Source organism: Vidua chalybeata, chromosome 3 (assembly GCF_026979565.1).
Source record: "Vidua chalybeata isolate OUT-0048 chromosome 3, bVidCha1 merged haplotype, whole genome shotgun sequence".
Classification (NCBI taxonomy): domain Eukaryota; kingdom Metazoa; phylum Chordata; class Aves; order Passeriformes; family Viduidae; genus Vidua; species Vidua chalybeata.
This window is the reverse complement of record NC_071532.1, coordinates 63750003-63762392: the sequence shown is the minus strand read 5'-3', so window position 1 is coordinate 63762392 and position 12390 is coordinate 63750003. Positions and strand designations below refer to the sequence as shown.

At 36.8% G+C, this 12390-nt stretch overlaps 1 long non-coding RNA gene across 1 annotated transcript; it reads right to left on the bottom strand.

Annotated features, from left to right (window-relative positions):
* Positions 1 to 2668: 2668 nt before the first annotated feature.
* LOC128786426 (uncharacterized) lies at positions 2669 to 7005 on the bottom strand. The gene is made up of 3 exons (XR_008430284.1): positions 6851 to 7005; positions 6220 to 6443; positions 2669 to 2810 (listed from the first exon to the last, which is right to left on the bottom strand). It is a non-coding gene; the product is annotated as an uncharacterized LOC128786426 (long non-coding RNA).
* Positions 7006 to 12390: the final 5385 nt, after the last annotated feature.

Below are 12390 nucleotides of genomic sequence, written 5' to 3'. Positions count from 1 at the left end.
CCGTTGATTTTTTTGGCATACTGTTCAGTCCTTAAGTAATATAAAGTGATTTTTTTTTTCCTGAAAAACTCCTGCATTAGTTAAAATATTTATATCTACTATTATTGGATACCTTCAAGTGGATGTGATTCAGCTAGCACATAGTCAAGGAAGGGTTGCTGTGAGCTGGTCAGCAATGAATATGAACACGAGGCTTCTGAATTGACAGTTGTCAACAGGAGCGGTATTAAATAAGTCTGATTTCCTTTGTTCAGGTCTTTCTTCTCCCTGGGGCATGCCCGACCATCAGGGTGCTATTTATCACTCTCAGTTTCATTGGCCATGGCAGATAAAGCAGCCACAGCAGCAGCTGGGGGAGATTTAGATTTCAAACTGGGAAGAATGACAGGTGACTAGGGAAAGCAGAGCAATAATCAAATACATGGCAGCAAGTGTGCCGTGTACTTGAAGCTAGTGCTGCATGACAGCATCTCTTTTGGACAAGCAAGTAGTTATCAAAGTTGCAGCAGTAGCAATCTTCACTCTTTCTCATGCAAAAGAACATTTTTCCATCACTTAACTGCTGTTTAACACACTTAAATGAGAAGTAAGAGGGCAACCAGCAAGGGTCTGTTTGTATAATAGACTTCAATTAGATTCCAATATCAGGCTAAGTCTGTAAGTCTGTAAAGGCAAGAATTAGGATTTATAAAAAAGATTTATTTTGTGGTTTTGCTTTCTTTGGGATGTTTTGGACTGCGACTTTGGCTCCATTTCTTCCCCTATATTTTATAAAGGTCTACGCATTCTGAGAGGATGATACAGATAGCCACTCTGAAACTCTGCAATGTGTATATTGGTGATCTGTGTTAACATGGTAAATCATTGCTTCTTACAATAGATTGCGATTTTCTGCAGTGGGAATGAAGAATTTAACAATGCTATTGCTCTTCTGAGAATAAGGCAGGGTTATCTATCAGTGCCAATTGCAGAATCAAGCCAACTAGCCAAGTGTTAGCAAATTATCCTTGGAAGTTATTTATACTATCACTTTGTCAAGTCTGACAGAGAAGTCATTTACTTAGCCATGAGTATGTAATAGCAATTCTATTTAATTTCTTTCCTGTACAGTGCGGACCTATTACAACCTAAATTCTCTGGTGATATTCTCTAAAATGTGCAAAAGTAGCACAGACTCTTGATTAGATTCCACTGGCCTAAGGACAAAAAGAGCTATTTCTTTTTCCTGTAGCATGTTTCTCTCCTCTATGGCTTTTGCTAGTCCAGCAACCTTTGGGACATTAAATACACCATCATTTTGCCATTTCTTATTTCAAATGCTGTTGATATAGAATGTTTTTAGTTATTGATTATTTCCTTTGAATCATTTTTTTGGAGTGATTAAACATATTTTTATCTCCCAAATATGTAGTCAGGTGAATATGGCATGCTTGAAAAAACAGCAAGAAATTGATGAAATTAATGTGGGGGTTGGTGTATAGCATTTCAACAATGGTGTTGATTGACAGGTGGTGTCTAGTTCTGCATATGGTACTGCTCTAGCATGGGTTGTTCAAGTAAAAAATGTAGTAGTGGAGCAGAGAATGGGGATTTCCTCCAAGGAAATAACACAGATTACAAAGACCACATTACTGGACAGATATTATTTGGTGGTGAGTTTCATTAGTATCTAAGTAAGTATGAGGGTATGACTAAAGTAATTTTAAAAGCCATCTGCAAGAATTTTGTTTTCAGTTTGCAGAACTTTTATGATCTGAACAATAAATGAGCTTTATTTGTTGAATGTTTTCTAGAATAGTTTCATTGAAATTGATGGAACAATTGCTTTGTACGCTGTATATTAAAAAGTCTAAGAAAAATAACTAAGCTGTTTTGTACCAGGGCATTGTCTTTTGATTAGCTTTTAGAAGTGTTTCAGAGGCTTTTCCCTCCTAAATCTATCTGTCTGTAAACGGATGCTTGGATAGCTGAATTCATTATGATAAAAAAGGGTATTTGGTTCTGCTTGCTTAGCTATTGTGAAATGAAAAATAAACACTCAGTATCTGTTCATTAAGAGAAGAAATCTCAGTAAAATATAATCTTTCTTTTGTTTTCTGGCAAATATTTACTAGTTTCCTGTGGGATGCTTGCTTGCATTTTCTAATTTGTTAGCAAATGGACATTCAGACTTTAAGAGCCAGCCCCTCAAAGATACTAAGTATAGGCTTGCCATTTTTTTTCAGAGGAAACTGGGAATCTAAATAAATGTGAAGGTCTAATACTCTATGACTGAGATGAGTACTAGGGATTAATTAAATGAAGCAGGATGGGTGGGAGGGAGAAACACTGACAGGGAAGCCTAAGGGAAGTGGTACTGATTGATTCCCTCCTGATAAAATGGGGCAATTGGTAGTGTAGTCCTTTGCTAGCAGGCTAATTCACCAGTTCTTCCTTTTTAGATCCTGTTCTTATAACAGGAAAAAGCTGAAATGCAATTCTGGTTGCTGACATTTGCATAACTCCAAAGAAATTCAGTTATCTGAACTTCCTTCTGTTGCCTCTTCTGTAGAAGAGGTTATATACCTGCAGTCGTATGCAGACTTATGCACATGAGAATCTTAGTTTCGTGGAAAATTTTACTTTCATTTTATTACTTTTTTAGTTCTGTGTATACTCTGGTATTTTATTAGGTATAAGTTTTGTGGTCAAAGACGGGGAAGGTCATAGCAGAGGATAGCATTTTGTGAGTCTGTGAGGCTGTAAAATTCACCTGGTGATTCTCCTGGTCACCTGTCCCGATGCTGTATTTCCAGAGAGTTGTTTCCAAGCTGCAGAAACAGAGAGCTGTTAGCAGGATGGCAATGCAGGATTTATGCCAAAAGAAAACACAGTCAGCTGATTACTGTGTTTTCTAAGACATACTTGTGTCACCAGATCATTTGTTGAAGTGGCAGAACAGAAGGAATAATAAATAGATATACTCCAAAAGTATACACATAACTCAGTTTCAAACTCCCATGGAAAGAAATTTAAGTGTGACTTTAGATGGGAATCTCAGCTAAAAATTTGTGCTTCATTTAGAAGAGGCCCTAGACAACCTGATAGACCCACCCCTTGCTACTTATAATTGCCAGTACTCTGATAAAGCCAAAAGTGCAAGCTGATTAGATCTCTACATTACAGGAATTTACTGTGAAACAGATTTTGCCTGAACTCCAGGATGGACACAAACACAGTGTACCTTATGCTGGACAGTGGCTGCTGAGAAGTGGCAGTCAGTTTGGGATCTATATTTAGTCCCAAGTTCTTTGGTGACCAACTTCCAGAGTGCTTACTTGCCTCCCTTCCTTTCAGATGTAGAAACAGCAGTCTGACTTATTTGGAAATGAAAGTTTCTGTTTCTTTGTCATCCTTTTAACTCAACAGTAACTAAGCAGAGCCTCAGTCACATGTCTCAGTATCCCCTAATAGACTCCCACAAAGAATGCAATGCTATCATAGAAGTGTCTAATTAAGGCCTCTGGCTGAAGGCTATTTCTATTGGATTCATACCAGCACTGCCTGCAGGACAGACTTTCCTGGGGAAGAACAAGCCATGCACTGGTATATGTGGAGGGACAGCCAGCAGGAAGTCATCTTAGAAAAAGAGGACCTAGGGGTCCAGGCTGGGTCCTTGGGGATCTGTGCTTCATGTCTTCAGAAGAGCTGACCTTTGTGTGCCATCATATTTTCTGCTCAGACTACAAGTGTGACCTCATAAGCCTCCCTGCTTCAGCTAATATCAAATGTGTCAAATAACTACTTTTGGTCCTCAACTCAGCTACTGCCTAGAGATTGCAGCTGCTAAAATTGTACTGATGTCTTAATTTTGCTTCAAGGTTTTGTCAGAAACATCTATTATTTTTATAGGGGTTTGTATGGATTTATTACTAAGAAACAGGTCACATTTGATATCTTCATTTTCTGAAAAATGCAAGATGACTTGCCAAACTTCATAGAAGAGGATAATATTTTATTTAATTAGCACTAGGATAATATTTTATTTAAGTTTTTAAATGTTTAAAAATTGTATTGGTAAGTTAAGATTTTTAAATAAATAAAAAGCTGTATCAGCCAATGGTAAAATAGAAGTCCAGGATGCATAAACGTTTAGTTTGGTACTGGGTCAGAAATGTACCTTAAGATGTGCCAGAATTTGAGGAGGTTCTGGTAAGTGAAATAAAACAATGACCTTTTCTTCTTATTTATGTGAAAAAATGCCTTTTTTTCTTTTTTTTTTTTTTTTTTAATTTAGTCTTTCTACCTACTCTGTTGGGAAAATTCTCAAAACATTTTTCTCCTGGGTATAAATACATGGCTTGATATCTTGAACAAGTGCTGGTTCACAATTCACGTAAAACTCAATACGTGCCAATGTGCTATTCTTTCCTACAGATTTTGCCAGGAATGAGAATTTTTTTAAAAACCTACCAACAACTGGGCCAATTTTGAAATATTCTCTTTCCATCTTAACATTAGCTCAATTGTTGCTAATGAACAAAATGTCAAATGACAGCAATGTCAAAGTGTTGCTCTTACTGGGACGACCAGCTGATGATTTGTCCCATTTTCCTTGTTAATTTTTATTGCAGTATTCTTTCACTCTTCCATAGATTAAAATTTTATATAAATGCATAGCATATTAGAAATTTTGACTCAAGGCTCATCAGCTTTGCTGGCAAAATAAAGTGATGGGGAAACATGAAATCAATAGATTTGAAGTTTTTTGCTAGGGAGAAAAAGGGTGGCCAAGTGAAAAAACAAACAAACAAACAAAGAAAGAAAGAAACAAACAAACAAACCCTTCTTATTCCTACTCCCTTACATCAGGCTATTGCCACTTTACAATAATCTGTTGCAAATAATGGGTTCATACAGGGTCAGCTACCTCCTGTGACTCTGTCCTACATTTCTGCTAGTTCTACATTTAGACAAGACAACACCTAGGCAAAGATTACAGCAAAGTCTATTGTTTTCAGTACAAGGCAATTATCTATTTCACTCAGACCTAAAGCTGTTGGTGCTTGTCAGCAGTTGTTTCTTTAGGTGGCTGGTGATGGTAATGTATGAGGAAAAGAGTAGGATACCTAGGGATTGCTACCTTAAGCAAAACAAAGTCACAAAGCTGCAAATACGCTGGACACCTACAGTAATATAGATAACTTCAGCTGAAAAGGGAGAAGGTAGCATTAGTATTGGCAGCTGAAAGGGCTCAAGAGCTGTCAAAATATGACAATTTGTGAAGCCATCACCTTTTTTTTTAATAAAAAAAAATTTTATAAGTAGGAGCCTGTAAAATTTACTTTATGAGCCTTTTCTGTGACTGTGGGTGCTAAAAATAATAGCTTCTTCAGCTGGTTTTAAGTAAGACACATAAAATATTGAGACACTTTTATAAAGCTGAAGCAATCAGTTTGACAGAGTTTGACAGGGACAACACCACCCTCTTTTCATGGTTAGGAAAACAGCCTGGGATCTGTTGCCCTTTAAATTGCAGTTTTACTGCCAGAGGGTATTGGGAAATACTGTTCTGGGTTAGAGTGTGCAGTTTCCCATTGTGACAGGGAGTGACCTAGCTTCTCCTGTCAGTCATGCCTTAAATGAAAATCTGTGTCGCAACGTGATTTTTCTGTGTACAAGCCTGCTTGTTAGCTCTTATTTATGTTTAAACCCTTGATTGGCATGAGGTTTTCCTTCATCCATCCATGGTCAGTTTAGCCTACCAAAGCAGTCATGCAGCTCCTCTCATTGAGGTTTTACAGTCAGAGGGGCTTTAGCAAACATTGCTCAATGGAGACAATAAGATAAGGCGATAAAACAAGCCCCTCCCCTCAAAACCAAGAAGCTTTACCTTGGCCCCTCCTTCCCCCAGTTTAATTGTATTTTCTGTCTCCTGACTGCAGAAGCATTAATGACCCACAGAGCGTTTAATTCCCCTTTGCACCATCTGCATGCTGTGCTAATACACACAGCAGACTTTGCTTCTCTCTGTTATAGAGGGATGAGTACATGAGTACATGAGCCTTCACAAGATCACACTTCCAGAAAGGCAAGACAAATGAAGGACTGGAAATGCTAGAAAGTACATTCATTAGATCTGGATTGTATCAACAGTAGGGATAGGATGCAAACTCTGCTTTGGAAACAGTGGGGCTATTAGAGAGAGCAAGAGAATGACTAGCAAAGGGAAAGGGATACCTGAGTTGGGAGAGGCTGAAGGTCTGTTGCAGTCACTGTCCCTTTCCTCTTTGCAGCTTGTGTTTCTTGTTTTAATGTATTGATTTCAATGTTGTTGAAGGCTTACTGCTCTACAGGCCTGGAAGGAGTAGTTCTTCAGTGACCCCACAAACCCTCCTGGTGTCCTTACAGCAGATTGCTGCAGGCTGTATCTGCTTCCCAGAGGCTTTGACAGCTCTATAAAGCTTAACAGAAAGTTAGAGTCACATGGCAAAGAAGCAATATTGTAAGAGAATTTCTGGTGTGCAACTTGAGAGTTATGCCATGAAAATCAAGATGAAATATAGGCAGGATCTGTGCAAAAGAGGCAGAGGGACTTGAGTTTGTTATAGGGAGTGAGAAGTTGGCATGAAAGAAAAGGGGTGACAACACTGGCAAGACCTGAAGGATGAAGACTGAGAACTGATCCTGGAAAAATGATTAATAGCAGTAGAGGTAGATGACATCACAGTTGTATTTTCTTAATAGGAAAATGGAAAAGTTAGTGGAAAAACTGAAGCAGAGAAGTGGGTGGCTTGACTAATATGCCAACACAATCTAGCTTCAGAAATGAAGCAAAATTATTATTTCAGAAGCAAAATTATTTTCATACCATGAAGATCCAGGAGATTAAACAGAGGTTTCATTTCAATTTGCAGATGTTTGGGTTTAAGTCAATGGCTTAAAATTATACTTGGAACATGAGAGTTTAGTCCAGTGCTTGAGATGTCTCTTCTCGTGAAAATTTGTCAGTGCTCAGAACTTGCCAGTTGAAATAGTTGGTCCCTTTCAGTTATTTTTTTTGGCTGGAAAGCAGAAAAAAGATTGGGGCAGGGAAATGGATTTTTTTAACACATATAGGCAAAATTCCACTTGCTCATCCACCCAAAACAAGTAGCTGTTTTGATAAGTTACAAATTTAAATATTTTCCTCAGTTATAACAGGAAGCATAGTCAAAGACCTTTTATACAGAATATTCATTACAATTTTATGCCAACTTAATTCTTGTGCTTGAATGCAGTTATTTTGCTGCCCTCAAAATAATTAGGGTTTTTGTCCATCCTCTTGGAAAAGAGGTTAAGAAAATGAAATTCTTAGAACAGGAAATGTAGAATTTTTTCTTATTTTATTTTAATTCAGAGTGAGAGGATTGCAACATCTGTGTCCTAAGCAAGTAAAAAACCATGCAGCTCTTTAGCCTGACAGTCAGTCTGATTATTGCTCTGTGAATTGAAATCCACTCCATTTTCTAGAGTCTTTTACTAACAACCCCTAGTTATATTTTCACTTTTCTTTCTGATTTTAAGGCTTAAAAAAATCTGTTGCTGTGAAGCTCATGGAAGAGTGTTTTGGCAATCAGGCTTTAAAACCTGTGTTTTTGTGCAGTTGAAGACATGACACTTGTGCTGACAAAAGAGACATCACTAGGGAGCAAGTGTATAATGGTCCCAGTGTGTGCTACATGGTAATTTTTGTTAAAGCTGTTTCTGCATGCAATTACATATTGTATTACTTTTCCCTATGTAACATTAGTTCTCTTACTGTCCTGGTTTTATAGGAAAGCTTGCAATCCTACAGCCAGATACCAGATTAAAGATCTAAATTTTGTGTGTGAGGATGAGGGATGATAGGTCCCTAAAGCAGGTTGAAAGTGTATCTCTTTTGCTTTCTGCTAGACATAGACAGAATCTGGGAGATTAATTTTTCTTTCCATAAAATAATTTTTTAAAAAAAGACCATGTAGAAAATAATTTTTAAATTTTTTTTCCAGTGATACCACAGTTAAGTTGGCTACAAGTAATTTTGTAGCTGACAGAAAATTTGAAACAAAATATGTTGTCAAAATTTGTATCACATTTTATGGTTTATCATTTAGGAATACATGGATACCTACATTACTGTGACTGTTATTGCTGTTTATTATTATTACCAGTACTATGGGTTTTTTTCCAGCCACATCATCAGATGATCTTCAGTGAAAAATCTCTAAGAAGAAGATGAACATTTTCATCAGGGAATAGAAAGTGCAGGAAAAATATAATTTGACTTGGAAGAGCTTTTATTTTCCACTGCAATTTAAGGCAGTGGGAAAAAGTTCTGCAATTGTTGTTTCTGAATATGTAAAAAAGAGAATAGGTTTTTATTCAAGATGTTTTCACCAATAAAATAGTGGCTTCTTCTGCAAACATGATTCTGAACCATTAAAGTCCAGGGCCAGATAAAGGGCCAGATTTCATAGTTCAGTAAATAGACGTAAAGGACAGAAAGTATGCAAGGAGAGACAATGAAAATTGAATTAGTTAATCATGAGTGTCACACAAACTTGGTGAAAACAGTTTATTTTACTTTTGCTTCTGCAGTTATAGTAAGTTGCTTTTACATTGAAAATGCCAATGAAGAAAAATATATATTGCTCAATAGTAAATGTCTATTATTATTTACTAGAATTAATTGCCTGGAAAAGGTGCGTGAAAAAATCTGGTTGATTATCAAGAGCTGATGTTCTATCTTTTACAAAAGTACTTGACTAAAATATGATTGTGTATCTCTGCTGGGAAATACAACTGAACTGACCTTCTTCAGTGTTCTGTGATGCATAGTGATAATTCCTTGCTGTTCCCTCTTAGGCATTATGTAGTCTTATGTATTATATCAAGTCCCCAACATAATGCAAGTGAACAGATTTGAAGAATATAACATGATTTTATTTTAGTACCTTTCATTTCTCCATTGCATAAAAGCACTTTGGAAAGCAAGGAACTAAACTCTGGTCGTTGAGTCACTATGTGCCTTGAAATGAAACATCATTTTGCACTCAGCAATAAACTGCAGGGAAACTTGAGTACAAGAATAGAATTAAGGGCGGAGAATCAACTGGGAATTTAAACAGCTCTGTTCACTCCATCTTGTTTGGAGGTGTTTTTGCAAGAATGGCCCAATTTCCAGATGTGATATAGATTTTACTGAGGTTCTGAAAGATTTCAAGGCGTTTTTTCGATTTTCGATTTTTTTAGCCCTTGAGTTCTGGGGACCTGACCAGCACTGAAAGTGTCAAGATGTATTGAGAGGTGTTGCTGCTAGAGAAATTCCCAGCTGTGTTCAGAAGTATTGGGAGTCTTGAAAGACAAGCTATTCTTGTATTGATTCTACTCCCATTTGCAGACCACAGAGGTCTGAAACACCTTTATTCCAACCTAAATCAGAAGCAATCATACTGAATTCAGTAGGTAGGACTCAAAGTCAAATCAGCATAAATGAGATCTAAACCCAGTCTCCAAAGGGCTGGATAATTTCTTGTAAAGATTTTTTGAAAAGAAGCAGGCTTGTCTAAATGGAAAATAAATGTAAAACTTCAAGTTTTCCTGTTAGCTAGAGAGTTGTGTTTTGCATGAGAGAAGAAAGCTGAAAGAAGTACAAATTTTAAACATGATTATTTTTAACTTTGGGAAATCATAGTTCTCTTTTTATTTTTGTGTTGTCATTTACTCTTGGAGAAGTATAAATTTTCTGAGTCAAATGAATCTAATTTGTTCTTGGTTATGTGATTAGATTTTGCAGTAATTTTCCAGAGGTAAATATGGACTCTGACCACTGTTAAGAAATATCTTTTGCGTTTTCTTATTAGCAAATCATCACAACAATTACAGCAGCTACAGTGTATCTATGAATTTGTAGGTATAGTTACCCCCTCTACAGGCAGTGGACGTTGAGTAGTCTAGACATTCTGGATGCTGTGTATTTCACCTAATCTTAGCTGTTAGTCAAACCTCACTCAGTGAAAAGAGTGGCACTTTCACACAGTGGCTCATCTCAGCCCTAGGCTCAGCCTTAGTTCAGATGGGGCAGATCAGTTTTGGATGTATCAGTCTTTCTAGCTGGATGACAGAGGGAGCCCTCACACTTACTATAAACAAAAGCATCAGTGCAACAAAATTCCTTCTCAGGAAACTAACTATTCTTGCCCTCATAAAGAAAGGAGAGAAATAGATGCAGTGGAGGCTCTTAGGGACTTTATAATGCTAGTGAATTTCCATTGGAGGGTCCTCAGCCCCATCAGAGCATGTTCATGCAGAATACTCTGTAAATTTATCCTGTGAAAGGATATCTGATATTTTTAGGATGAATACACAAAAGAATCTGAAGCTTAACAGATGAACAGGCAATTTGGGAAACTTTAAGCTGTGTTGCCTTTCAGTTTGACTTTTAATCAATATTTTCCCTAGGTATTAAACAGACCTTTCTTGAAGCTTTCTTCCTTCCTGAGGGTAGTCTTCTGTCCACCACTGTGGCTATTTGAGTTAGTAAGATATTCAGTGTTAGCAGCAGTAGCATCAGTCTGGCTTTAGAGAACAAGGCACTGAAGATTCTATTTCTGGAAATGTTCTGTCACTAGCATAATAGACTCCAGTGGGCACTCATTTGATTAAACAAGGTCACTTTAGAAAGGTATTTTCCTATGTAGGTGAAGAATTACTCTTTTTGAGTTAATAGCATATAATTGTTACTGAAGCTGTCTGAACGCTATGGTCTATATGATAAACTGTTTTATCTAAATAACTACCCTGCAAGCCCATCTCCATTAACAAATTGTCACGGTCCATGGAGGACTACAACAGAGTAACACTATTGAAAATGTAAGAGATGCATTAGGAAATTAAAAAAAAAAAAAGGTAAAAGCTATTCTTATGTTACATTGTTATATTATTTACTTTCTACATATTTATTACCAAACAAAAGAACCTATGCCTACAGGTATATAAATATGGAACCTTACTTTCATCCAGTTGAAAAGTGAAGAAAAAGGAAAGGTAAATTTTGCTTCAATCCATACTTTCTACAAGACTTTTGATCAGCCACCTTTCTTGACTAACTTACCCTATTTCTCAATAGCCAAAATTATGTAGGAATTTCATTAAGATGCAAGAATGATCGAAACAATCTAGTTTTGTATTCTCCCCATTCAAAGTCAGGACAGTTTAAGGTGCCCTAGAGTCATCTTTCTGGGAATCTAGTGCAGATATAAGTGTCATTTCAAGTGCATGGACGTGTTTTGGGTAGTTCTATTATATCTGGGCTCTACTCAGAAAGCGAGTTAGGATACTGATTTGTTCAAGTGATGTTGCACTGGTATAAATATTCCATTGTTACCAACCAACATTGTTACCATTGCATCTCCCTTTGATGGTTTGAATATTTCTATCTTTCAGTCTAACATACTGATATAATCTTATCTATGCGAGCACTGAGGCTGAGCTATCACAAATTGATATATTCCTTTTTTTAACCCTATTTGTCATGGTCTTTTAGCCATTTTTAATTCAGATGATCTTATCACTAAGTCCATATGAATAAAGTTTTCAAGATACTGAAATAGCTCAAACTTTCACTTGCTTCAAATCATACTGTTTCTTGTATGATTTCTCCAGTGACTGCTTTTGCATTCATGTTCATCTGCAAAAGTGATTACCTGAGCCTCTGCTCCCTATTTTTTTAACCTATCTAAATTTAATAGATCTTTTCAATGAAGTGTCACTACATGTTTTCAGGATGGATAAAATGTTCACTTGTGCCCTTTTGTAGGTAAGGATTATAAATGGGTAGGTGCCTGAGTGCAGCAGCTGAAATGCTGATCGTAAGAGTAGTGCTCGTTGCCTGCTCACTGAACCCCATTTACTCGGTCAGTGCTCCACATCAGTGTAACAAGTTCAGATATACTCTATTGCCATTTAGCAATTCCTGACTCAGTGATTATATTTCTAAATACAGTTTTGGCTTTCTGCGTGTGGTCTTGTGTTTCACTTCTTCCAAGGCCTTTCTGAATGCTTCATCTGAATACTGAATTTGATGCTAAGTCAGTGTTAAAAAAAGAGAAAAAAATGCTCCGGTTTTCCAAGGTTTTCCAAGGTTTTCCAAGGTTTTCCAGGGTTTTCTTGCTTTTAACTTTATTGCGCTATTCTTTTTTTTCCTACTGTCTGCAGGTAGATCATGAGGATGTTGCAAATTCTTCATAATTAATTGCAATATCTGTTACATCTGTTATCTATTAACATACTACATCCCTGACAAATGCTTAGAAGTACTTGATGCAGGTAAATATGTCCTTTCACCAGAATATTTTATTTTTTTATACTTCTCAGGGTTGTTCTGTTTCT